Source organism: Aquarana catesbeiana, linkage group LG03 (assembly GCF_042186555.1).
Source record: "Aquarana catesbeiana isolate 2022-GZ linkage group LG03, ASM4218655v1, whole genome shotgun sequence".
Lineage (NCBI taxonomy): Eukaryota > Metazoa > Chordata > Amphibia > Anura > Ranidae > Aquarana > Aquarana catesbeiana.
Window position 1 is genome coordinate 510,404,655 of NC_133326.1, and position 6,000 is coordinate 510,410,654.

At 44.5% G+C, this 6,000-nt stretch overlaps 1 long non-coding RNA gene across 2 annotated transcripts in view; it reads right to left on the reverse strand.

Moving 5' to 3' along the window:
* The window catches only part of LOC141132571 (uncharacterized), a 130,579-nt gene extending 128,829 nt beyond the window's left edge, over positions 1-1,750 (reverse strand). Inside the window, exon 1 of one of the 2 annotated variants that reach the window (XR_012242927.1) lies at positions 1,650-1,750. This is a non-coding gene — a long non-coding RNA (uncharacterized lncRNA). The remainder of the gene's footprint in view (positions 1-1,649) is intronic. The other variant, XR_012242928.1, reaches the window with a different exon arrangement.
* Positions 1,751-6,000: the final 4,250 nt, after the last annotated feature.

Here is a 6,000-nt window from a genome sequence, read left to right on the forward strand (position 1 = left end):
TGTCCCCTCCGTTCTGCTGTGCCTCTCCGCTGTCCCCTCCGTTCTGCTGTGCCTCTCCACTGTCCCCTCCGTTCCCCTCTCCTTCTCTCTCCCCCTCCGTTCCACCATCCCCCTCCTCCTTCCTCTGTGAATAGACAGAGTCAGCTGACTCTGTCTATTCACGTAACTGAAACATTGTAATCTCCTGTGATTACGATGTGTCAGTTTATGAATGGAGAGGAGCCGCTGTCTTCTCTCCATTCATTTTCAGTGCAGCTGAGGCTGCAGAGAAAGGGACTGGGGAATCTCTATCCTCTGTCTTTTTCTCTGTCTTAAGGGGGAGATATCAGAGGTCTGTTAAGACCCCTGATATCTCACCAAAGCCCCCCAACAGGGCTGATTAAAAAAAAAACAAAAAAAACACATATTGCAATAAAGAATAAAAAAAAGATTGTAAAAAATAAAAGTTGTAAATAAAAAAAAAAAAAACACACACACACATACAACGTTCACCCCCTCCCCCCCCCCCTCCCAAAAAAAAAAGCACTGTTAAAAAAAAGTATCGGTAATCGGTATCGGCGAGTACTTGAAAAAAAGTATCGGTACTTGTACTCGGTCCTAAAAAAGTGGTATCGGGACAACCCTACAGTATACACATAGACACACACAGTATACAGACACAATATACACACAGACACACACACAGTATACAGACACGGGCACACACACAGTATACAGACACAATATACACACAGACACACACACAGTATACAGACACAATATACACACAGACACACACACAGTATACAGACACGGGCACACACACAGTATACAGACACAATATACACACAGACACACTCACAGTATACACACAGACACACACAGTATACAGACAGGACACACACACACACAGTATACAGACACAATATACACGCAGACACACACACAGTATACAGACACAATATACACACACAGACATGCACAGTATACAGACACACACAAGCACAGTATACACACAGACACATGCACAGTATACACACAGACACACACACACACAGTATACAGACACAGTATACACACACAGACATACACACAGTACACACACAGACACATGCACAGTATACGGACACACATACAGTATACACACACAGTATACACACAGACACACACACAGTATACAGACACAGTATACACACAGACACACACACAGTATACAGACACAGTATACACACACACACACAGTATACACGCAGACACACGCACAGTATACACACAGACTGCATATACACACACATTAAGCATATACATACACACACAGTATACACATACACCAGCACTTTTCATCTAGAAATCAGTCTAACACACTGCTGCTGTCTCCTGACATGCTGGTACTTGTAGTGCCCCAACAGCTCACAGACACATTCAGTGGTAATACAGGGGAGGAGGATGATGTGTCTGTGTAGTGGTGGACAGGTAATCAGTAGGGAGGTGTAGTAGAGATTGGGGGAGAAGTTCAGAAGATCCTTCCTCCAGGTAGTGCACTTCTCACACACAGAAAAAAACGATTCAGAGACAGGAGCTCTGCTAGAGGAAACACAGCCTCCCCCTCCTGCTCACCAGTGAAAGCACTGATAAAACAACATTTAACTTAGCCAAGTTAGTCAACTTACCTTGCATCAGCCTGAATTCCATCCCACACTGCAGGCTGTGTCCCCGCCTCCCTCTCCTCTCCTTCAGATGTCGGCATATCCTGCTTTGTATTCAAAGAAGCCGCGCAAGGAAAGGGGGCGTGTTCACTGTGTTCCCATTGGCTGAGGAGGTAGTGGAGGGGCGGAGCAGCTATAGCCTCCGAAATTTTACATCAAAATGATGTCAGTGTCAGACATTTCAGGGACAGATGTAAAAATACACAGGTTTTTACAATCTGTCCCTAGTTTTACCAAGGCTGGCAACCCTGATGGGGCCAACTAGTGGCATGGAGCCCTCAGTCAGTGCCTGAGTGCCCGAATGGTCAGTCTGCCCCTGAGTAGGGTGATAAATTAAACCTGAATTGGTCTTATACTTTAATGCACAGTCTAAGAGCCAAGATCACACCTGCGTGCTATTACCTGATCAGTGACACTCTCTTATTTGATTTCACTTTTATCTCCAACACTTTGATTTTCCTGACTTTCTAGTTATCACCACCAACTGCTATCACTAATGCCAGTGATAATATCCTTTCTAGACACTGAGGCCAGCCATACATGGAGCAAATTTCTTTCCTGCAACTACAGGTTACAAGAAAGAAATTCACATAATTCCCCTATCAACACACACAGTGCTGATAGGAGAATCTCTCCTGCCGTGCCATTGCCTGCTCCCGGCGGGGGCAGATGGGGTAAGCCTGCCCCTCAAGGAGAAGTCAGCGATTATCGCTAGCGGCTATAGCAGCCGCAGCAATAATCACAAGTGAATCCAGCAGGCTGGTCGATCTGGCCTAGCAACCAGGAGCCTCGTAACATACGTCCACCCAAACTGCCGTCTAGGTGGCACATAACCCTGGTCACCTGACTCCTCCCGGATAAATAGGCGCTCCCAGCAGGCTAAGGGACCAAAGAGACCCCTGCCGATTGGCTGAGTCAACCTATTCATTCCTAGTCTGGATTCCCTATGCCCTCATCATTCTACTGTCACAGGCAACAATGCCACCTAGTGACAGAAGAGAGAGGTGCATTAAATCCAGAGTTAGGGAAACAGCCAGTGAATCCCCTATCAATCAGCCAGGCTAGTTACCACCTAGCAAGCTAAATTAGCAACCCTGCCTACTATCAGGGTGCTACACATCACAAGTATTTGTATCTTTTTCTGGCTATTCTCAGCAACATCCTTTTAGATAATACCAGAAACTGCTTTGATAGGGCATCGTCTACTCTGCATTAAAATTGCAGTATCCCAACTCCAGTATGGTTATCTTGCAATCAGTTTTGGTAGGGGAACTGATGAAAGGAGAGTATCAAGCAAGCAAACCAGACAAGTAAAATGTAAATCCAGGCAATAATTTACCAATAATATATATATATTTATTTATATTTGCTTTCTTCTCAATAGCTCAAACAGTTGTAGGAAGCCTTGCTGCTTGTTTATAGCAGATGAACTGGCAGTAGGCACCATGTGGGCCAAGGCCATAAAAATGCCTCAGCTGATGTGTTTGTGTAGGTATCCTCTAGCTTTTCCACGTGGCCAAAGCTCTCAGCTTTTTTATAAACAAAAAAAGAGCGACAACTTTGAAAAAAAAGTAATTTTTTAACTTTTTGCTATAATACATATCCAAAAAACAAACAAAAAAAAAATATATATATGTGTGTGTATATATATATATATATATATATATATATATATATATATATATAGTTTAGGCCGATATATATTCTTCTACATATTATTTGTAGCACCCTCTACCTTTAGGTACCGTATTTTTTGCACCATAAGACGCACCTGACCATAAGACGCATCTAGGTTTTAGAGGAAAACAAGAAAAAAAATATTCTAAACCAAATGGTGTCCTAAAATATTTAATATTATACTACTATAGGTGGGTGGTGGAGACACAGGGGGGTTGGTGCCTGGTCAGTATTCACTCCATAAGACACAGGGACATTTTCCCCCATGTTTTGGGGGGAAATAAGTGCGTCTTATGGTGCGAAAAATACCGTAGGTGCTGGAATAGGATTTTTCTGGGTTTAAGATATCAGTGTAGGCAAATTTAGACAGGCCTGTACTTTAGGTTAGGCCTGTTTGTTTTGATTTGAGGTTGGGAGTGTTTGGTGTAGTAGTGGGTGTGATCACCTGTGCGCTGTTCTGGAACAGAGGTTGGACCTAAAGTTTGAGTGGCAGGCAGCTCATGTGAGGAGCTCTGACCAATACCCATTCGGTATTGGCAGGGGGCTGGCCTCCCATATAAGCTGAGGTCACATGCAGCTATGGGAGTTCTGACGGTGCAGGAAAAGGAAAATGGAGTTTTAGGTAGCTGCTGCAGGGCGTACCCACGTGGGGGGGGGGGGGCCAAGTGCAGAGGAGGGCCGGGGGAGCCGCTAGGATGGATTCCTAGATAATGATCCTCACCATGGTATTAGTGTCAAGCTGCTGTGACCGGGGAACACAGGACTTGCGCTTTGGAGAAGGTCAGTGAGGAAGAAACCAAAGGAGGATGGTTGAGAGTAGTGCAGAATGCTGTGGCCGGGGAATGCAGCGTTTGCCGTTATGGACTGACTGGGAGCAGTAGTCCGCTTATTCCCGTATGCTAGGCCATCGGGGAGAGGTACCGAGTATCTCTGGCCTGGTAAAGCACTCTGGTAATATCATCCAAGAGACTGTGTAGCTACCAAATTCACTGAATCATCGGGGAGAAGTATTGTATGCCTCTGGCTTATTGATTTGCTTAAGCGACACCATTCAGAGACTTTATAACAATAACAAAGTACAGCCAGCAAGCTGGGGTTATTCAGAGTGATCCCTTCTTGTCTTACTGGAAGTGAAGCAACAGGAATCTAACAGTTTTGCAATAGAGGATTTGTACCAGAAGAGAGGAATCTAGAGGAGCGATACTCTGCAGGTGTTAGTGCAGAGGAGGAGAGCAATAGTTTGCAGTGGAGATATGCAGAGGAAATAGACTGTGAATGTTAGAGGTGCATCATTTTCAAGGGCTAAAGCTGCTAATCAATCTTCTACAAATGTGATGACAATTCAATAAGTGCTATGGGCATTCCATATCTTCCTTTACCCCAACCAAGTTGTATCCCGCAATAAACGCAACAAAACTACGCAAATAACTGCTCATTGTCTCAGAAATGATAGTTGGGGACTGGCAGCAGGGTGATTTGGTGGGTTAGTAACTTGGAGTAAGCTACCACTACATATTGGTAAAACAAAATCGCAATAGGCGTATATTGATTGGTTTGCGCAAAAGTTATCACGTTTACAAACTATGGGATAGATTTAGGGACTTTTTTTTATTGTTTCTACTGGTTATGGCAGCGATCTGCGGACAAATCTGACCCCAAATTACACTTGTGACATTATTACATATGAAAATGCACTGATCAATGTAAAAATGACACTGGCAGGGAAGGGGTTATCAATAGGGGGCGATCAAGGGGTTAACTGTGTTCCCTCAGCGTGTTCTAACTGTGGGGGTGGGGGGGGTGGGCTGCCTGGGACGTGACAGAGTTTACTGTTCCCGATCACTGGGAACAGCAGATCTGTCATGTCTCCTGTTAGAATGGGGATCCGCCTTATTTAGGCAGATCCCCATTCTGCCTCTGTACTAGCTGATCGCGGGTCGCCAGCGGACATCGAGTCCACCCGAACTGCGGGCACGCTCCCGCAGTTTGCAGTGGGCATGAGAGCATGCTGCCTGCAGCGTGCGCTCGCCCACGTCTGCACCTGCGCAAGCCGCCGTACAATGATGGCAATTCATGCAGGAAAGCCAATCTGCTGCAGTACAACTGCGGCGGGTGGTCGTTAACTGGTTAAGCATCAAAGCCCATGTGGACTGGTCACTGTCTGTCTGTTTTGTAAGGCTTTATAAAGAATTTCTAACAGGTTATGGGCCCAGGCATAGCCTAGACACTCAGCCAGACATCCAGAGAAAAGATGAAAACCCAGTCATAGCCAGCTACAGCAGACAAGTGCAAGATACAGCAACAGAAAGAAGACTGAAAAATAATAAAAGAAAATGGCCAGTAACACAGCTGCAACAAAGCTTTCATTTGCAAATCTGATAAACCAAAACTACCAGTTTTGGAAATTCAAGATGAAAATGCTAATAAGAGAAGGTACGTGGAAATGTTTAAATGAAGTCAAGCTAGAACACACTTCAGATGAGTGGATAGAGAAAGATCAAAAATCTCAGAGCACAATCTCTCTTAGCATAATAGATGATCAGCTCATACAGATATGTAAGTCTGAAACTGCTAAAGAAATGTGGGAAGGATTACAGAAGGTGCATGAAAGAGCTAATCTCAGCAAAAAATTGTATTT